This window comes from Lepidochelys kempii, chromosome 9 (genome assembly GCF_965140285.1).
Source record: "Lepidochelys kempii isolate rLepKem1 chromosome 9, rLepKem1.hap1, whole genome shotgun sequence".
NCBI lineage: Eukaryota > Metazoa > Chordata > Testudines > Cheloniidae > Lepidochelys > Lepidochelys kempii.
The window spans coordinates 43,231,999-43,254,256 of record NC_136388.1 but is presented as its reverse complement, the minus strand read 5'-3'; the positions used below and the strand labels follow the sequence as shown (position 1 = coordinate 43,254,256).

Genomic DNA, 22,258 nt, shown 5'->3' with positions numbered 1-22,258 from the left:
ACCTTAGAGACTAACCAATTTATTTACTCCTTTTCTTTTTGCATAACTGTAGTGGAGCTGGACTTCCCAGAGTGGGTAGGGGTGAGCACCTTCTTCTGCATCAACCAGTGGTGTCAGGCCAGTGCTGTGTGAGGTATACTCAGTTATAGGGTGGTGCGAGTACTGCTCTGTCCTGCTCCCTTTTCCCAGGGTACCCAGAGTTATTCTGAAGTCTACCCATAACCCCCTAAAGTATAGCCCATAAGTACGTAGTGCCTAGAATACCTAGACAATGGGAAACTCTGTTTCTCTTTTATAATTTGACTTTTCTCATTTTTTCTCCTTAGGAACAGAGAGAGGGAGTCTGATCTACAGATTTCATAACTGGGTGGATGCTTTGGTGACATCAGTCTTGCCTGTAATCTTCTGTCACTTAACAGAAAGGGTCTCCAGTCAGGAGGGAACAAGTGAGTCATTATTCCACCATACTCTGCCCCACACAATGGAGCACTGAAGATGGGAGGGAGGGTAAACAGTTTATTGGCTGAGGTACTGAGTTTGAGGTGAGTACTTGTCTATATATATGATCTTTAGTTGGCAGCTTTCCTATTATTAACCCAAGTTAACACTTATGTTGTAAATCCTTCATCAGTAGGGCTGAAATTCCCTCCCCCCAAATTAGTGAAGCAGCTATTATTTCTCAACTATACTCTAATATGGTACAGAAGAATAAAAGTAGCAGGCAGCCGTGAATAAAATTTTAATATGCAGTACTGTATTTTAATGTTTGCCTTTTGTAACTATTACAATATATTACTATACACTGAATGGAATATGGAGGTAATTCCCAGCAGTCTGACTGGACAGCGTACAAGACATTAGTTCTCTAGAAATGCATTGCACATATCAGATTTGCTTTACATCTCTGAGTTTTGGAATATATTATCCAGAAGGAGTAAATATTTAGCCCCTTACTGATCAGGTTTTTGTTCTGAATGTAGAGCTGTCCTGTTTTGTGCTTTCTGTTGTCCAGTGCAGTGGATGAAGGTTTTATGGTTGTTCCTTTTTGTGGTTCTACAGAAGTGATCAGTCTCGTGTTACCCAACTTGGGACTTTATCCTTTTTCAGGAGGAAGCTAGTGTAGTTCCATATAATTTGAATGAAAAGAGATGTTGTTTTGTTCCTGACATGGGTAGTTGATGAGTTAATGCTTGACTATCTTTTATACCCAGAGGTGTGAGTAGAAATCCTTTCTTGCCGGTGTGGTACTCATGGGAGGACCACAAGGGGGGCACGTGACCTCCCCACATGACCTTCCATGTGACTCCACCCAGCCCGGGGCCCCCACTATCTTCCCCTCCCCTCTGATATCCCCCTTTGTGTATACAAACATCAACATGCTTAACTACTCACTTTCCCCCCACATATGTAGTATTAAGTCTGTTTATATGGAATATGGGAGTTGGGTGAGGAGCCATTTCAGCTTATGTATGACTTATTAAAAGACAAATTTTAAGTAGAACTGTATCCTAAATTGCTTTATGGTATTGTACCCAAACATTGCATTTCAATGGGGGATTCAACTTCCTTTATAGGAATAGACTCCTGAAACACTCACCAGTCCACAAAAGTTGTCCATAGTTATGCAAATAGTTCCGTTGTCTTCCGTTGGATTGATCAAATGATTGCAGGTTTACAGGATTAGGTTCCAAGTTTATAAATTGTTCTGGATGAAATTGACAATGCCTGAGCTGTCAGATCAGAAGGAGCTTCATTCAAATAAAGGTGGGCAGATGTGTGGTAAGTCTTAGCTCCGTTGCTAAGATCAGGAACATATTTTCAGCAAAGTTCTTGGCAGATTCCTGAGGCGGCTGGTTTAAGGCTGTCAGTGTCCGGCATTATAATCTTCATTTACAGTTCTCTCACCCACAAAACTGGAAAATGAGGCATTTGTTTTCTTTGTTTTGCTGCTCCAGTTCCAGTTAACAAAATGCATATTAGATTAGTTTGGCTGCAAAGAAGAATTCAATGTTTACACTGGGGACAACACCTGATTCCTGTCAGGCTGCAGAACTGGGCTGACATTAGAATCCAGACATCCTCTGGTCAGTGCAAGTAGAGGCATTCCTCTAATGATTTGGACTTGATGTGATGCTGTATGGATGTCATGGATAATTCAGACCAATAGGGAGAAACAGAATAAAAAACACTGTTTAAACACCTTCCATCCCCCCTCCACCTCTTCCCTCTTGAGGACTCCTGACCAACATAACAGCACAATACATATGCTAACAAACTTAAACAAAGCCTTTGTTTAAGTTTGTTAGCATATGTATTGTACTGTTAAAACCACTTAAAGAATTAATGCCCTCCCTAGCCACGTTCTGCTCCTTTAATGAGCAAAGCGCAGCCCCATTCCCCCCCCTCTGGAGTGTGGGGGCTAGCCCCATGTCTTTCTGGTACCTCGTACCTGCTAAAAAATCTCTTGCCAGTTCTGCGTACTGGTGGGTACCTCCTGTTTGCACTCCTTTTTATACCTGATCCTGCAACCAAGAAATGTGGGCCTGCTCCTGATGCCTGCAAGAAGTCTTGCAATCAGTGGGGCTGTGTGTGGGGCGGGGGTTGCTGCAGGGATAGGATTGGCAGGATCAGGGGCCTATTTTGTATTTGTTAGCCTGCAACTTCTCTTAACCCCCCCCCCCTCCCGTAGTGACTCAGGAAGACATAGACATCAAGGGGTTCTGCAGGTCAGAACTGAGGTTCATTGCCAGAGGCTGAGCTGTCTGGAGAAACTTATATAATGCCTGCATTGTGCCTGGCTCCTTATGATGTTAGTTTTCCCAGCAGGATACCTGGTTGGTGTTTGATGGGTCTTGCATACTTATGTTGGATTCATTTTGGGGAGTTCTGCTTTAAACCTTGCAATCCATGCCTGGTGTAAATAGTGCAGGATTGTTCGAAATGTTTGGCAACCTTTGCATCTTTTTTTAATTTTAAAGAAGCAATTCTTCATCCCTGATCATTAACCTTTAATATATCTGAGGAAGCATTAATGAAGAGCAGCCTGAATACCACAAACCACATATTACTATTGGTTGGATCTGGTGCAAGACTTCTGAACTGAAAGGCAAAAGTGGTGGTCAAGGTACTGGACTGGGACAGGACTTGGGAGATCTGGTATTCTTTCCTGGCTGTGCCACAGACTTGCTGTGTGACCTTGGCAAGTTGCTTAACGAGACACTGTCAACCTGAACAGTCACTTTTCAGTCTCTGATAATTAAAGTATTCATATAAAAATAACCTAACATTCTCCAGAATTACTTCCCACTAACTTATAACTTATTGGCAGAATTTTCCCTTGAAATTTCTTTTTCAGTTGGCACAATGCAGTATTATCTCTCTTCTTGGCACCCTCACTCCTATGGAGAAAAAGGAAGGTGTTTCACATTATGTTATTATTATTATTTTTTTGCCCAAGTTTCTAGGATGGGGGAGGAGAAAAGGAAGCCAAATCTGTTTTACCAGAGCCAAGCAAATTATTTACAGAGAATAATTTTAATGAAGTTAGCCTCCTCCCTTTTGCCTGTGGAATGTGTGTAAGGCAGGGGCAGTAGTGAGAGATGAGGGAATGGCAACTCAGAGGAGGAGAAAGAGCTGTGTTTGAAGAACACCACTTTAAGAAAAAAGAAAAGGAGTACTTGTGGCACCTTAGAGACTAACCAATTTATTTGAGCATGAGCTTTCGTGAGCTACAGCTACATCCGATGAAGTGAGCTGTAGCTCACGAAAGCTCATGCTCAAATAAATTGGTTAGTCTCTAAGGTGCCACAAGTACTCCTTTTCTTTTTGCGAATACAGACTAACACGGCTGTTACTCTGAAACCACTTTAAGAGTGATGCATGGGTGAGTGGGGGCTGACTACATAGACTGCTCAGGACAATATGTCACTGCAGATGAGCTGATTACTGTGAGAACCTTCACTTTGGAATTTCCTGACTCTTAGGGTTTAAATTCCTAAACTTCATGCTGTTGATGCTTGGTTTTTATCTTGTTTTTGTCTCCCTGCCTTCCTCCTCCAGAGAATAAATAGCTTAGATTCTGGCAGGATCAGCTGTGCATCTATTGCTCAGGTAGCCTGAAAGATGTAGATTGATATTTGACTTCTGGTAATGAAATGAAAAGTGTTTTACTTATGAACCTCAGCAGTATGCTCCTTACAGCCAAGTATCAATTGAGTGAGTTTATATGAATTTATGCTTTATCAGGGACTTCATTCACAGAAGCCAGGATCTCAAAAGCCAGGGTGAGTCTGAATGGAAGGTCAGTCATTTTAGGACACTTCTAAACTTTCCAACCCTAGCCAGGATCAGAAGTGGAAGTACTGAAATATTGTGACTTGCTGTGATCTGGTCTTTCTGTCAGTGGGAAAAAGCTTGCCCTAGTGAAATGTACAGGCCAGTTGTTAGTTCAGAGTTCTTGTGAGCATCCGGTACTTTTGAGGGTCACATTTCTCTAATTTACATTGAGTCCAGTTGTTAGCACACTAGCCTGGGACTTGGGACACCTGGCTCTACCTCCACCACAGACTTCCTGTGTGACTGTGCTTAGCCTCTCTGTGCCTCAGCTCTCCATCTGTACAATGAGGATAATATCACTGACCTTCCTCACAGGGTGTTGTGAGAATAAATACATTAAAGATGGTGAGGCACACTGATAATGATGGTAATGGGGTCCCACATTCATCTTAGATAGATGAATAGAGAAAGTATCATATGCTTGATGCTTAGAAATCTTGAAATTTGTTCAGATAGAAAATAAATGGCGAGCTTCACTATTTCTTTTCCTTCACAGCATCTTGGATTTTACCTTGTATGATGACAGTGAGCAACGATAACTTTTATCAAAGGCCCTGAGTGGTCCTGCAAAGATTCATGTGTGTGATTAGCTGTACACATGGGAGTATCCCATTGTCTTTCGTGGGACTTACCCATATGCATAAAGGTAAGCATGTGCATAATTCTTTGCAGGAAGCCCTAAGATGGTAGTTCTGGCCAAACTCTCTTTTCAGATATGAACGGCAGCTTCTGTTAAAGTTAGTACAAGTCATGGATGTGATTCTGAAAGCAGAAGTTGGCCATAAGGGTAAAAGTGCAACTGCATGCAGAACATCTTTGATTACTTTTGGAGAACCTGCCTCCACAATCCCTTCAGTAAATTAAATTGACTGGATTTCAGTAACTACAGGCTTTTTAATCTAACCTTGTTTGTGCATCTTTCATTGCAATTGTCCTCAGCATCTGGTTGCATAACTAAGATAAGTCCTTCAGTTTGTGCATACAGGCGTACTGGGGCAGTTGTTTGACTGCCTTCAACTTAAGAATACCTCACTGACTACAAAGCATTTGAATAGTATGCATCACAATCTTGAAGCTATCTTTAAGAGTTGCTTAGATCATCCACCTTAGGGGCACCCTCTATGGGCTTCATACTCTGGCTGCATCTTCAACCCCTGCAGCCTTTTTTCTTGGCCCAATGGCAGTATGTCCCCTTGTTCAAAGAATATCCCTCCATTTGTACGGTCCTTCCTAGCCTTATGGGCGCACCAGCCCCACATGTCTCCCTATGAATCCCACACTCTCAGGCTCCTCTCAGCTCAAGTAGTGGTCCTTTCCCATGCAGAGGCTAAGCATCAAACTTTGAGAATACTGGGCTCTGTGTACTTGGGACCCCCATTCCTACATGCCTGTATTAATGTGATACAACAATATATAAATAGATTGAAGGGAGTTGTACTCCTCTCCTCCTCTATGAATCTGGGACTCTGAGCTGAAGCCTGTCTTGTATCCTTACAGTGGTTGATCATAGGATGGAAGAGGGATGTATGACAAGGGAAAATTACTCACCAGTAATTCCTTTTGTCATCTCTCTCTCATTCTTTCCTCACATCACACATTCTGCTCTCTTCCCATCTGCCTTCCTCCCTCCTATATTTTCTCTATCCTCCTTTCTTCCTATCACTCTGGACGTTTTCTAACTGCCAAGAAGGCAGTGGACTGGGGCCTTATATACAGTGCTTGACTGTCAGATATTCTGCTTGCTTGCTTCTGGTAGGTGGAGCCATGATACTTGAATGTCTCTGTTCAGAGGATGGGGAGACACAGGGTACAAAGCAAGGAATTAGCAGTAAGTAATGTTGTCTTGCTTGTCACAGCAGATTGAACACTTATCTGTAGTGCACTGTGGAGCATGGTGGTTGTATTTTAATCTCATTTTAAGCCTCTTTTCCACTTGAAGGGGAGCAGGGAACCCTTCAGTTTCTCCTAAGCTTGTTAGCTTTGTTAGTTTTATCTGCATACGTTGCCATCCAGCACTGTTACATATGTTGTTCTTCACAAGGGTAGAATGCTATAGGGCTCGCTGCTGTTTCACTAAAAACTGGTGCTCTTGAAGAATGCGTCCTTTTAGTCCTTTCATATTCACAGAATGGCATTTGGATATCTAAGGTTTTTGCGTCATATTCCGCTGAAATGGTTTAATTTCCGCAAAAATACATATCTTGGATGTTGATAGCATCTTTTGTGTGAGGATAAGCTACATGAGAGAGATTGCACTGGAATGAATTATAGCAGTCTGAAACATTTCTTGTTCTGTCCTAGCAGTTGCCGTACTGAAGGGCGGAGAGTTTCCTTGATGCTCTTGACATTTGTAGCTTTATTATTTGCTGCAATGCCTGGTGTCCACAGACCACTTCCCCCTGTTGAGACAACCAGAAGTAATGAAGGTGTACATCTGAACCGTGTGGAGGATTTCAAAAAAATACATAAAACGTGAACACAATCCATGGAGTTTGCTTGCTTAAAGACAGGCCCAGTCTATCCTACAAATACCACAATATCAGGAGATCTGACTATAACAAGGTTCCATTTTGTAGAGCAGACAGCACCTTAACAACGTTAACTGTATTAGTGTCTGGTTAAAACTGAGAATTTAAATGCCTGTGTGCACACACAAAAGGAAATGTAAAGGTTTATCTTCTCCGAGTAATGGTATCCTATCCGCAGGACATAGCTGTGTATTATTAGTTGAGCTGTTTAAATTTATACTGTAAGTATTCACAAATGCCTCCTATGCTAAAAGAACATTAAGGTTGCAAAATCAAACACTCAAAAGTTAAGAAATGCCAGAATTCAGATTGCCTGCGCACCCTTACTTTTGGCCCCTTTGTATATGCACGATAACATCCTTTAATTACATAATCACTTGCTATTTTTTTCCCACAAAACCCCTCCCTCATTCAGGGCACATAATGGATGGTGCTTTCTCAAGGAGCAGCTCTTAAATAATTTTTTATCCTCACTGTTCAATGTGTGGCCATAGGCCTTATTTACCACTCTCTATTCAAACCTTGCTCTGAAGACAGAAATATTAATTTCTTCCGGGGCTTTTCTATGACACTCATCATTATACTACCTGACAGCTTCACAGACACTGATGAATTTATTTTCCCAACACCCCGTAAGTGTAGGGGGTGGGGTGTTATCCCTTTTTACGGATGGGAGCCAAGGCACAGAGAAATGAGGTAAAAAGTGTTAACTGTTTTGGGGTGCCCTGTTTGAGATGTCTAGGACCTGATTTTTCAGGGTACTTTGCATTGTATAGCAGTTTATATGTTCAAAGCACAGCTTCCATTGTCTTCAGTTGCAGCTGTGAGCGCTCGGCACTTCTGCAGATAAGATCCCAGGGTCTAAAGTCAGACATGTAGAAAATGAGGGACACAGTTAAAAATTTGGTTTAAGTGACTTGCCCGGCATTACATAGGAACTCTGCGGCAAGGCAGGGTTGAATCCAGTTTTCCAGGGCAGCATTCAACTGCCTTAACCATGACACCATCCTTTCCCTTTCTGCAATCCCTTGCCTCATTCGCGACACATTTTCCAACTTCTACAAAAAATGAAGCAGGGGTTCTACAGACAACTGTTGTCTTCACTACACAGCTTTGATTCATCCCCAGTGTGGGCTCATCCGGCATGCTGAATGTGCCAGGGGTCCTGTGGAAAAAATTGTATATACCCATGTAATTATAGTTCGTATTATAATGCACACAAAAGGGGGCCATAGTAAGGTTGTGCAGATAAACTTAATTAATTGTGCTAAGCACTGTACAAACAGAGAACTAAAAGTCGGTCCCTGCCCCAGAGAGTTGACAATCTAAGTGACTAATGTTATTCTTCAGTTTGCAAATTATAAATCTCAGTGTGTTAAAAAAAATTGTGCATTCACTGCTGGTGCAAAGGATGGCTTAAAACTGTCTCCAGTTTTCTTAACAAGCAGGAGTTTATAGCCAGAAAGCTTGGCTCAGAACAAGTTGTGCAAATAGGCACTCACCGCACTTGGTTACAAATCAAGAAGTGTGTGTGGAGGAAGCGGGGGTAGGGTCAGGAAAACTCTTCCCACTAGCTCTCTACTGATCCTGGCCCCTGTCCTCTCTGCACAAGAGTCTGTGCTAGCTGCCTACAGCCCTGGGGCAGCAGGAATCCTTGCAGACCTGTGTGATGGTTCCCAGTGCAGCTTCACCTTCCAAACACTAATGCTTGTGGGTGGGGCTGCAGAGGCTTGGCTGCTGTCTTCCCACCTCAGCGGCCTGATGAGGGGTGGAATGCTCTTTAGGCCGATGGGCCGTATTCATGGCGGATTGCTCTGGAGCCTGGTGGTGGGGGAAAAGGGCTATTATGTTGCCTTCCCTGCTGTCCCTTATGCTAGGACCCCACATCCCAAATGAGACTTTGAGGCAGGCCCTACTTCCCTCAGCTGTTGCTCCATGAGGACCCCACTGATACATATGGCTGTGTGTGTGTGGAGTTTGGGATTCTGCCTCCTGGAGAATAGCAATGGCTGGGTGGCTCTGTGGAGACACTGCCATACTCTGATTCCAATTGGACTTTGGGGGCACTGGTAGAGCTTTAGTCAGGGTCCATCTGCGTTAAGTGGGAGGATCAGGGTTTGGCTCATATAGTGTTTCTTCTCTGAAAAGCTTATCCTAACTAAAGGTTCATTCTTGACGTCACCTCAGCTGAGTTATAAACACACCATTGCTTAAACTATAGTGCAAGTCAGGTGGGATTCGCTGGTATATCTGAAGGCAGAATTTATCCCGCATGTACCATTAGAGTCCCAAGATATGGCAGAGTTTTGGCCAGGATGAAAAGATAGATTGTTCTCGGCTGGACCAGCAGATATGGAATTGCCACCCAAAGAAAACAGGGTAATTTCTGCTGCCTTTAACAACACACAAGGACCTACCTGCTTTTCCAAGTTACATACTTTTAAACACATAGGGCCTCATCCAAAGCCCACTGAAGTCTCTGGGAGTCTTTCTGTTGACTTCAGTGGGCTTTGCATCAAGCCCAAAGTGAAGTATTTCTTGAAAAAAGGCAGAGGCAGGGTGTGTACCACAGAACCTACTCCTTTCCCTTTTGTGTTGGCCAGTTTCCAGCCGTTGCTGCATTGAACTAATTCTTCATAGACATTAAGGTTGTTTTTCAGGGACTGATTCTTCAGTACGAAGGAATGCTACGGTGGTGCTGTAACCATTTTATTGTGCAGTGATGTATTTAATACTCTAGCTGAGGGCTTGTCTACCCATAAAGCACTCCAGCGGCACTGCTGCAATGCTTCAGTGAAGACACTCCCTATGCCAACAGGAGAGGCTCTCCTTTCACTGGAGTTAATCCATCTCCCCGACAGGTGGTAGCCAGGTCGACAGAAGAATTCTCCCATCAATGTAATGCTGTCTATACTGGGGGTTAGGTTGGTTTAGCTGCTTTGTTCAGGGGTATGGATTTTTCACACTCCTGAGTGTCATAATTATATTGATCTAATTTCCTAGAGTAGACCAAGCCTGAGAGAACCCCAGGGAAAAACCTGTGGTTAGCAGTTTTTCAAATAGATGTTCAGATACCATGGTGGTGGGTGTATGTGTAGGTGTGTGGTCTATAACCCCACAGTAAAATTACACACACTTTCTCCCAGGGTTTTTGTTTGGTTGCACTAAATAAAGGAGAGTAAAACTCAGTCCCATTTCTTCATTTCCCAGCATTTTACTCAGATACAGCCAGCTTTTCATAGATTCATAGATATTTAGGTCAGAAGGGACCATTATGATCATCTAGTCTGACCTCCTGCACAATGCAGGCCACAGAACTTCACCCACCACTCCTAAAAAAGACCTCACACCTATATCTGTGCTATTGAAGTCCTCAAATTGTAGTTTGAAGACCTCAAGGAGCAGAGAATCCTCCAGCAAGTGACCCATGCCCCATGCTACAGAGGAAGGCGAAAAACCTCCAGGGCCTTCCAATCTGCCCTGGAGGAAAATTCCTTCCCGACCCCAAATATGGCGATCAGCTAAACCCTGAGCATATGGGCAAGATTCATCAGCCAGATACTACAGAAAATTCTTTCCCGGGTAACTTGGATCTTACCCCATCTAAAAACCCATCACAGGCCATTGGGCCTATTTACCATGAATATTTAATTACCAAAACCATGTTATCCCATCATACCATCTCCTCCATAAACTTATCGAGTTTAATCTTAAAGCAAGATAGATCTTTTGCCCCCACTACTTCCCTCGGAAGGCTGTAGATTACAGAATTTGTTTTTCAAATACAACAGTTGTTATATTGTATGTCTGAGTCCTACCAGAGTCCTACGCAAATAACATGCTTGTGGTGTAGTAACTGTAGAAGCTGATCCTGGCCATGATAGCCCTGAGCGTTAGACCCTGTTTTAGTTAGAGACAGAATACTGGCCAGGACCACATGATCCCTTTTTAAAAATGATTTGTTAGATGGAACAAAGTTTAGAATAGCCCAATGTCCCAAGCCTTTCTCAGGTGAGTTTTTCTTCCTATGGTAGATATGGCCATAGGCTATTCGCATTAGCATCGTTTTAAAAGTGCAAGATACAGGGATTGTTTTCCTAGATGTTCCCTCATAAACCCCGGTAATCTTACTGGAGCTGTTTATTTCCCAGTAGAGGAGCTGCATGATGCAGCTGTGAAGGAAGTGGCAATGGTGAAGAGGGATTGAGACCAGCTGGGACTCACTCCCCCTCTTTGCTCTCACTGCTAGTGATGGTGCCCCAGTAAGTATTGCCGAAGTCACCATTGTCTGGGGAGGAAGAAACCGTTGTTTTTTAGTCACTGGATGTAGGACACGGGAAAGGAGATGCAAGCTCTTAAGCACAGCCTAACACTGTTGGTGTTATGGATAGTAAGGACTTGTTCATGTGGGGGATTAGCCCTGATTTTGCACGTAGTAGCCAGTGACCAAGAAAGCATGATTGGCCCTGGTTGAGTATATTCTTGGTTCAAGGAGAGATGGGCCAGTGGTTAGGGTACTAGCCTGGGACTCAGGAGATCCAGTTTCAGTTCCCTGCTCCACCTCAGACTTCCTGTCTGCCCTTTGTCAAGTCAGTTAATTGCTCTGTGCCTCAGTTTCCCATCTGTAAAATGAGGAGAATAACGCGTCTTACATCACAGGAGTGTGGTGAAGATAATTACATTAAAAGATTGTGAAGTGCTCAGATACTGTGGTTATGGAGGCACTGAAGAACCTCAGATAGGTAAATGTAAATCATGGCTTTCCTTTGTATACAATTGATGTTTGTATGGGCACAGTTATGCTGGTTGCTGGCGTCACTGATGACTGAATCCCAAGAAGGTTTCTGTTGTTGAAGGGATCATACGGATCCCAGCAAGCTCCAGTTTCTCTGCTTTTGTGGAACGTTCCCTGACAAAACTTGAAAGAGGGGAATGAAAAGATTTTTGAGTCTTTGCCAACTTCATAATTTTGGAAGACAGCAGAGTGGCTGGTCCTTTATTGGCGCCCCTTGTATGACTTTCTCAAGTGCAAGGAGGATCAGCTTGAACATAAAGGGAGTTAAATATTTGTTTCTGCTAAGGTCTGATTTTTTTCAAGAAGATGCCAGTTCTGTTGGATTTCCAGCATCTTCATTGCCGACCTAACTTCACGTTGATTTGTGGACCCTCCTCCGATGCATCGTAAACTACTCCATACGGCTAAATTCAGTGCCTTGCATAATGACAGGTTTCAGAGTAGCAGCCGTGTTAGTCTGTCTTCGCAAAAAGAACAGGAGCACTTGTGGCACCTTAGAGACTAACCAATTTATTTGAGCATAAGCTTTCGTGAGCTACAGCTCACTTCATCGGATGCATTAATACTTGGTGGCATGGGCCCCCTGGTGAGGGCCTTACATGCTAATTGCACTTCCTCCTCTCTCCACTGTGGAATATCAGAGCTAATGTTGATTCCATTAGGAGTCTAGTTACAGGCTGCTGAGCTGAATTCACTTTGGGCTAATGGTGCACCAGCACCGAGGCTCCCCTACTACAAGCTGAAATCACAAAAGAGCTAAACTTACTGAGAGCTGAAATCACTGAGTGTTGTGTTAAGTAGTGGGGGAGCCTGAAGATATACGGTGGAGCCGTTTGCGGGAGGGCGAGCAGAGCAGAGCGGCTGGTGGAGCAGAGCAGTTTGTCGGATGCCTAGAGCAGCTCATGGGGCGGCTGGCAGAGCGGAGCCCCATGGGGAGGTGGGGCCATCAGCTTTGGACCACGTAAGGTGCCCCTTAATGCCCCTCCCTCCCCCATCTCCACCCAGGTTGGGAGGTAAAACTCCGCAGATAAACTTTCGAACTCTGGGGCTGCCCTGACCAGGGACAGAGACTTTTGGGTCGTTGGACTTGTGGGACTTTGGGTGATTTTGGGTTGCTGGACTCAAGAACCCAAGGGAAAGGACAGGCCCCAAATTTGCCTGGGGTGGGTTTTTGCTCATGGGTTGTGTTATGAATCCTGTAGGTGGTGTTTCCCCAACATAATGCCACATTGTTTCTCTCTGTTATTACAAGGCTATTTACTACACTCAGACTCTGTGCTTGCGAGAGGGGAAGTATTGCAGGAGGCACCAGCGGGGGTGGTATATATTGGTCCCAGGTCACTGGGTGGGGGCTCGAGCCGGTTTTGCGTTGTGTTATTGGAATGGAACCCCTAGATACTGAACCTGGCCGTTGTTGCTGCCAACTCTGACAGGCAGAAGTGAAGTGAAGTGAGCTGTAGCTCACGAAATCTCATGCTCAAATAAATTGGTTAGTCTCTAAGGTGCCACAAGTCCTCCTTTTCTTCTTGTGAATACAGACTAACACGGCTGCTACTCTGAAACCCGTAAACTACTGTAAACAGGAGTTTAGGATGATTGGCTTGCAGCTGTACTATTTTTCCTTACAAAACCTAAGGGCTCAATTCCTTTTTGCAATAGATTAACCAGCTGTGTGAAGCAAGTATCTACTTTGTAGCAACCATAACCAGTCAGATTTTGTAGTAGCAGCAGCATTGGGATTACATGGACCAGGTTCTAGTTTAATCGCTGGCAGCTGGTTTTCCTTTGTTGTTGAGGTTAGGGTGTCAGAGGCTTTGCTTCAAATTGCTTTGTTATTTATATTAATAGTTTCTTAGTTTCCCCCCATGGCAGCCCACGAGCATCAGAAGGAAAGAGCTGCCTGAGTAGCAATGCTGTTTTTGGGCTGGGGCCTTTCAGATTGTGTGCTGCTGTTCTAGGAATGGCTTAATGATTTTCTATTTAATGATAATTAACGTAACCTGCCGATGATGATTATGTATAGGAGGATTGTGGTAGCTTGTTTTTTTATTTTGGGATGACAATTCAGTTACTCAAGAAACCAAAATATTGTTTTTTAACAGTACACATGTTACCCAGGGATTTAAAACCAAAAGCAGTGGTAACTTAACGGTTTCTGTCTGGACGGTATCTGGAATAAATCAATGGGAACACAGTGCATCCATCTGATAAACGATTGATACAAACAAGCATGTTTTTATCTAAAGCTACTATCAATAAGAGTTTAAGCAAACACACACATAGGCAATAGGTTTAGGACATCGCAGATATAGGTACCCACAGTCTAACATAAGTACGGCCAGACTGGGTCAGACCAAACGTCCATCTAGCCCAGTATCCTGTCTTCTGACAGTGGCCAATGCCAGGCCAATTCCCCAGAGGGAATGAACAGAACAGGTAATCATCAAGTGATCCATCCCCGTTGCCCATTCCCAGCTTCTGGCAAACAGAGGCTATGGACACCATCCCCGACCATCCTGGCTAATAGCCATTGATGGACCTATCCTCCTAGCTCTCATGGTCTGAGATGGTTTTGAGTGATCAGCAGCTGGGCTTCCAGGGCCCCTTTTTCTGTCCAGCTGATGCGGAGTTTAGGTGTCATCTCCTTGCCCGAGGAAAAACTCCCCTGGACTGCTCTGAGGCAGTCCAGGGAAGCTTTTCCTCGGGCAGGGAGATGACACCATTTACTTATCTTTTATAGCTAGCTGTGTAGCTCTGTTGGTTTTCAGCTGGCAGTGGCTGAACATACAAAATGGATCACTGCTGTACTGTCAAGTTCTGGGGTACACACAGGAATGTCAAATTCTGGGGTAACCCACAAGGTGGTGGTGGTTTTTCCTGTCAGAACAGATATTTGTGCTATACTAGAGAAAATGGGAACCTCTTGATCATTTCCTTTTCTTCCATTTTTTTCTCAACCATGGGGGCAAGTGAATTTCCACCTTCTACAAACAGGAAGGGATTGGAATGAAAATTGCAAGTATTACCTCCCCTGTTGGTTCTCTTATCAATAATCCCCCCCCCCCCAATAAACTATTAACAGTGGCCTGAACATGTACCATGTTTAAAGTAAACCATCTGCCTTCCTAAGCCAACAGGCATACAGGCATTAGAACTTGCTGCACCATTAATTAAGTAGAAAAAATGGTGCCTGCCTATTGGTTGCCTATAATCTGCTAGGCCAGTGGTGATGTCATAAGATAAACATTGGAACCACTTTAACATCCTCCTACACCAGCCCAGACAAGTTAGTTATCTTCTTCTACAGGCCAAGGGGAAAGGAAAGAAAACAATGGCAGTAAAAGGACTTCTTGTTTGATAACATTCACCTGTTTCCTCTGGAGAAGTTTTCAAGGTAACCAGAATAGTCCTAGTTAGACTTTGGAAAGTCTTTATTGGTTTTTTTTGTTTTTTTTTTTGCCTCCTGATTTCAGATTTTAACTTCATAGCTAGTCACTTGCCTTTCTATCTGGGGTTTGCTGTTATTTCTAGTGCTGCTGGATGCTTGCCCTGGGGAGAGATCTCTCAGGATGGCACACAGCTGCGTGCAAGGCTTGAAAATTTTTCTTGGCAATTGCTAACCAGAGACTGATAAAAAAGATGTAGAGAAGGGCACCATGATGTTCTAGGCAGAGTGAGTGTTGGAATTCTTCCAGCATGCTATCCCTGAACGGGCTTGGGCCATCCAGGCAAGATTCTGAGCTGTACCTCTCTGGAGAAACACCTGGATGTGGGTGGCAAAGGTGGCTTCATACCACCCATTGTGCCTCCTGTATACTGGCCTCAGCTGGCAGCCTATGAATTTATGCTTGCTTCCCACCCATGGGTGTTTCTGAGCCCAGAATAGCCAGAATGCAAAGCACTCTGACTATGCCCCTTCCACTCCACCAGTCCCCTTCCTGGGCCCACCCCGGTATATCTGTGCTCAAGAGGTGGCAGAGGGCTGTTATGCCATGCCCATGCCACTTGTGGAACTTCCCAATAGTGAGGAAATTCTCAGCTGGGAGGATCTGGTGGTCTTCTAGCCTTTTTGTTTGAGCAGCACTAGAGAACTGGGGCCATGACCTTTTCCATTAGACTGGCTAGCGAGTGTCTGTTAAATTTGAATCTGCTTTGTCTCCGTCTTGCTATGGGGATGAGTAAAAGAGTTAGCTCATTCCTCCAACCCCAGAGGCTGTGTTGCTGGAGATGGCATATAATAATCTCAGACTAAGGGCATAGAGACTTAGTGTTCGGCAAGCTGGGGTGTGAATCTACAGTGCATAGCTTGCCGCACACTTACTGGCCACCTTGCTACCATGCACTAAAAGTTCTGTAGTGCATTTTGAGCTACTGCTCTGTCAAAGAACACACCACAGAACTATTATTGGGTGGTCAGAGGCTTCACATTGTCAGTTAGTGTGGGGTAGATTTAACCTTGGCTTGCCATGCACTAAGTCTCTGTGTAGACAAGCTTGAGGTACCATTGTTAATGGTATTAGCTCTGGAGTGCTAGCTAAATACATTCTGACAGAAAGCTGGAAAAAATCACTAGACTTTCAACTGGATACCATATTCTTCTTCACTTCCTGTCTTAAACCATTGCATAGTACTGAACAGCTGTGGCATTCCATCCCAGAGGAGATTGCATGTCTGAAGCAGATGAAATAATTTCTTTCAGGATGAGATGAGCTATGTAAATAGAAGGTAGTAAATCTCTAAGAAGGACGCACACATGGATTTGTTCTAGGGTAATGCATTGTGCAACTCATACTTCACTCTTGGTAGCCCACATACAAACTTTTGTTTTCACAGTCCTCTTTGAGAAGACATGTGGCATGTCCGTGTTCTGACCAGAAGTGTGTCCTTTCTGCCCTTCCCCCCATTTATTCTTTGTCCCTCTGTCTTTTTCTCTTATTTCATTCTATTTTCATTTTCTTTGTGTTCTCCCCCTTTCCTTCTCTCCTTCTCAAAGCAGAGTAAGGAGACCCACAGAATCAATTTACCCCTGGGACCAACTATAGAATAAAATGGACTGAGATTGCAAGGATTCAGTCTGCAACTGGCTTCATCTGGAAAAGATTTCAGTGGTTTCTCCTCTCTGCTGGTGCTGCCAATGGGCTTCAGGGCAACAGTAGGGTAGGCTGAGCCATGAAATGCTTCTGTATGAGAACTACTTCACTGTTGAATGCTTTCTCTCCAGGGAAATGGCATGTTATTCTCTGGGATAAGTTGGCTAATGTCACAGTTGTGAAACTGGTGCCTGGTGAGGCCAAGGAAGAGAGATATGACTAGATAAGTTTGCTTTATAAACAGGCTATAGTATGTCTTTTGAGAGAAATCTGGAGCCTTTCCTTACGGAGATGTATATAGGGGTAAATCAGAAAATCTGGAAGGGACTGGGGAGAAAGTGGCCGATCTGGTGCTAATTCCCTTTAACACAACTTGAATTAATAGAGCATCATTTATTTTGAAAAGTCTCAGAAAGCTGATCATAAGGACAGACAGAACTCAGCAGTCGAGTGAAATGATGCAACTCCACTTAAGTCCAGTGAGTTTCCCCAGGCTTCTGCCAGTGGGGAATTTTCCTGATGTCTCTACATTCTATAGAGAACCCCAGCCTCTTTTAGGGATGGGCTCTGAACTCAAGGGAGTGCTGCAGAGATCCTTTCTGTCTCTTTGATGCACCCCTCTGAGACTTTGCAGCACTGTTCGAGACTAGCATAACACAGCCTCAATGATGGACACATTGCTGTCTGCTGGGGAGGAGGAGCCACACGTTTTCTGTTGCCATGTGTCTTGTGCGTTCATTTGCACCAGTGCAGAGTGAGTGTAAGACGCTATCATTCTGTTGTGGTGGCATTTTACACTGGCTTTGCACGGGTATAAATGACTGAACAGGGCAATAGAGAATCAGGCCTGGCGGTTCCCTGCCCCCATAGGAAGTGGTGTGGCACTCATTGCTGGTTTAGCACTGTGAGGATCCTTCACAGGAGCTTCCTTGGTTTCCTTACTCATCTCCCGCATGCATTTCAGGTTCCTAGCCTACATGTTCATTTTCTTCCCTTGGGAATTTTCTCCCCCCTTTCTCTTCAGACCAGTCGAATCTGTTGCTGGGCAGTGCAGACGTCTCCTGCCAGTGCTTGTCTGTAATTCTTTGCCAGGGCTGCGCCTCAGACTGCACAGAGTTTAAGTGGATTTAAACACATTGTAGCTTTTTGTTTTAGCTCATGTTTTTCAGGGTTTATTTTTAGCAATTTTTAAGCTTTGTGTAGATGGCCAAAAATCAGGGTGTTTTGGGGATTCTCTTTGTATATAGGAGGGGTGGCCAATCTTACTGACCGTCTGACAATCTTCCATATGACAATCTTCAGAAGTTCGAGAGCTGGGACACACCTGCCAGGGATCAGGGTTTCAGCCCTGCTCCTGCTGGGCAGAAGCTCCGAGACACGCCTCCCCCCTCCCTCCCACCCCCTCCTCGGCGCAGCAGAAGTTTTGAGACTCCTCCTCCCTGCTGCACGGCAGAGGTCCTGAGCTCCTCCCCGGTTTGATAGCTTGCCACCCCTGGAATATACAGTAATGAATAATGTATATAATATACATTACTTATTACAACAGTGTATGCTATGCTATGTTATACTATACACTATACTTAGTTCGCTTTGCAGTCACGTATAAGGGGAAGTTCACACAAGTGGTTGTGGGGAGAACCAGATGTGGAATGTTGTCCGTGCTGTAAAATGTTGCTCAAACCTCTCCACTTGTTTTCCAGCTTGTACCACCAGACAAGTGTCTGCTTCTTTGGTTTGGTTAATTAATTTATGTTGAATGCAGACTAAAAGGAATCTAATCTATATACATGTGTTTCTTCACTACTCCATCCTCCCCACCCAGTTTAGATCACATAAAGGAGCACTTACTAGGGGGACCATAAAGTCTTCGGTGAATAGAGCCACAAGCAGGAAATCTTCTTCATGTGCTCTTAATCCCTTGATGTTACTAACTGGGATTTCCCAGCATGGCTTGTGAATGCATTAGAGCTCCAGCCCTGCCATCTCTGAGGAGTTAATAGCTTCAGCACTGTAGCAGCATTCCATTCTCAGGGCCATCCCTCTTGCATGAGCTCTCTGGCTGTCTGAAGAATGGTTGCATTCTTCATTATTTTGTTCTTAGTCTGAGTTTTTTGGAGGGGTGGGTTTCACCTGAGATCTTGGATTATTTTAACTAGCAGCATTGTGAAAAGCTACCATAACATCTCTCCTTCTTTTCCCCCCTTTTTTTATTAACTTTTATTTTAAGTTGCCCTTTCCTACCTCTCACCCTCACTGAGAGTACTCTGAGCTGACAGGACATAGATGTAGTAAGAGGAGTCGTCCCCTGTTGTTCCCAACCCCTGTCATTATGTCTGTAATGGTCACACCAAAAAAGCACTCTTGAGTCCCCACTTGGCAGCAGAAAATACAGCTGTTGGACACTTGATCAGTCCAAAAATAATTGGTTAGCTATTGGTTAAATAATGTCTAAAATGGCCAAATGTTTTAAAGCACTAATTAACTGATTACTAATTTATTGTAACACCAGTAACAAAAAAGAGTATCAGAGGGGTAGCCGTGTTAGTCTGTCTCCACAAAAACAACGAGGAGTCCGATGGCACCTTAAAGACTAACAGATTTATTTGGGCATAAGCTTTTGTGGGTAAAAAACCCCACTTCTTCAGATGGATGAAGTGAAAATTACAGATACAGGCCTAAATATATTGGCACATGAAGAGAAGGGAGTTTCCTTACAAGTGGAGAACCAGTGCTGACAGGGCCAATTCAGTCAGGGTGGATGTGGTCCACTCCCAGTAATTGATGAGGAGGCGTCAATACCAAGAGAGGGAAAATTGCTTTTGTAGTGAGCCAGTCAGTCCCTGTCCCTATTCAAGCCCAAGTTAATGGTGTTAAGTTTGCAAATGAATTGTAGCTCTGCAGTTTCTCTTTGAAGTCTGTTTTTGAAGTTTTTCTTTGTTGAAGGATGGCTACTTTTAAATCTGTTATTGAATGTCCAGGGAGATTGAAGTGTTCTCCTACTGGCTTTTTGTATGTTACCATTCCTGATGTCCGATTTGTGCCCATTTATTCTGTCCAGTTTGGCCAATGTACATGGCAGAGGGGCATTGCTGGCACATGATGGCATATATCACATTAGTAGATGTGCAGGTGAATGAGTCCCTTATTGGACTGGTCAGTTGATCGGCTTGCTCAGCCTACAGCTGTTAGATCTCTGGGTCAGACTCCATGTGGAATTTACATTGTAGAAATCCCAGTCTGGCATCACAGCCCCAGTGTATTTCCTTTCCTTTTCTGTTTTGTTTTTTGTTTTCTAGAATTCTAATTTAGTGAAAAGAAGAAGAAAGTGAGACAAAAATCTAAAATGTAGGCAGAAGAGTAGAGAAGGAAGCTCAATATGATGTGGAATTTGCTAGTATCAATTTGTATAATCTTGGTTTGCATGTTCTGCATTCTCATTGTCCATAACTTACAGCAGCAAATAGAGAGAATACCAGGTTTTCCTTGGGCAAATTAAGTTTGGACAGACCTTGCTAATGAGGTAGTACTCACAGAGATGAGTTAAAGCCAACTTCTGTTACATAATGTTTTGAATAGAACTGGTTGGAAAAAACTGATTTGTCAAAACCTAAACTTTTTGAGGAAGTATATTGGTTTTGACAAAAGTTTTGGTAAGGTTTCTCAGGTTTAGGATAAGAGAGCACAGGAGCTCCATTTTGTAATCCTATACTACATCCCAAAGGCCCAAAGTATATACAGTGTATATGGGAACATGGGTTCTGAAGCAGGGGTTGGGAGACCCATGAAATCCTTTAAGAAATATCAGCCACTGATGGCCTGGAATTGGATCTAATGGGCAGCTTTCTAAACACGCTCACATGACAATGCTGCTGAAAATCATCTGAGAGCTTTTTGTGTAGTTGATTACAGGCTGTTCTTTCTTTCCTTCCTTCCTTACAGAATCCCCTTTGTAAGGTTTCGTTTCTAATATTACAAAATATGTCATGACACTAAGCATCCTCAGGCTGTTTTTAGTTATTCAAAGGACAAGCACAGTTAATTCAACATGTTGCATGCTTCGAGTTCCTTACTGGAGGCCCTGATTCTGCAAACACTTACTTAAATGAGTAAAGTTACTTATGGGTGGTTCTGCTGAGGCTACTCTTGTGAGTAATCTGCGTAAAGTTACAAAGGCCCCAGTCCTGCAATGAGCGTCACATGGGCAGAACTCTGCACCTTCGTAGACCTCGCTGTAGGGTCCTGGCTTATGGTTCCAATTCTACAAAAGGTTACTCAAGAGCTTAACTTTCTGGACTTCAATCAAGTAGTTCCAAGGAAGTCAGTCGATAAAGCTTCTGCATAAAACTTCTCAGGTTCGGGGCCTTAATTAGCAAGTTATACCATAATGCACCCCGGGGAGAAACATAATAGAATTTTAAAGGTGACCTTCAAAGTAAAAGCAAATAAAAGAATATTTTGTTTTGTTCCCTTCTTGTTTCTTGCACGGAAAAGATCTGAAAGGTTCTTGTTGTGCTTTTACTTTAAAGAGGTTTTTCTGCCTTAGGAATATCAAGAATGTCAAGGTTTTCCCTGGTTTGCTGAAGTCTGAGTTGTGTTCATGAACAGTTTTAACCAGAGTAGAGAAGATCTGAATATCTAATATAAAAAGCAAGCAAAGAAAAACACGTTAAATGCTTTTCTGACCACCTTTATACATCACAAGCCAGAAATGACACACACTTTCCTCCTTTTTCAGATCGCTTTTAGTATTGCAAGATTAATTACTCAGAGGTGTTCACTGGGGGCAGAAAAGGGAAGTAGTAAGTTACACAGTCAATTTGGAACTGTGTAAGTTTAAAAATAACTGAGTGGAAAATAGTGTCAGGTGCTGCATTAGCCCTGGAGTTTTGCTATTTTTTGTGGTTTTACAGCTACCTTTTAAAAAATGGTTTTCTCTCCCTTGTTGCTGTGTGAAATTCCCATGCAAACAGGAGAGAGAAGTGAGTAAGGGTCGGATACAAAGCCCATTGAAGTGAGTGGAAAGACACCTAGTGATTTCAGTGGGCTTTGGGTCAGGTCCTAAAGGAATTCACAAGGGCAAAGTGATACTGACTATATATGGAATGCCACCAAATGCTCACAGTAAACAGACTGAAAATATAGAGAATAGGGAAGAACTCCTCAGGTGGTCTAACTTGGTGTAGTAGCTACATTGACTGAGGATCCTGGCCCATTTAGGGGCAGATTTTCATAGGTGCTCATCAACCATGATTGAGACCAGACTTTCCAAAGAGCTGAGGCCCCAGTTCAGCAAAATAAGCATGTGCCTGATTTTAAGTACAGGAGTTGTCAGTCCCACTGCCCTCTGTTTGTGTGCGTAAAGTTATCCAGGTGCATCAGCACTTTGCTCAGTGAGGGCCCTGGCTCCTGTTTGGGCAGCAAAACAAAGTGGCCATACTTTCAGATATTCCCAGTACTCATCCAGGAACTGCTGGGAGCTGAGCTCTTTTGAAAATCTGTCCCTCAGCCTC

General features: G+C 43.6%; 1 protein-coding gene across 9 annotated transcripts in view; it reads left to right on the top strand.

Moving 5' to 3' along the window:
• Positions 1 to 22,258, top strand: part of ST6GAL1 (ST6 beta-galactoside alpha-2,6-sialyltransferase 1) — a 110,994-nt gene that overhangs the window by 20,100 nt on the left and 68,636 nt on the right. For 5 of the 9 annotated variants that reach the window (XM_073360043.2, XM_073360035.2, XM_073360036.2 and 2 more), the window contains one exon: positions 327 to 446. The exons of 3 other annotated variants lie outside the window; for them this stretch is intronic. The gene's annotated coding sequence lies outside the window, so the exon portion shown is untranslated. Of the gene's footprint in view, positions 1 to 326; positions 543 to 22,258 lie in introns of all 9 variants that reach the window. One more of the 9 variants, XM_078854450.1, reaches the window with a different exon arrangement.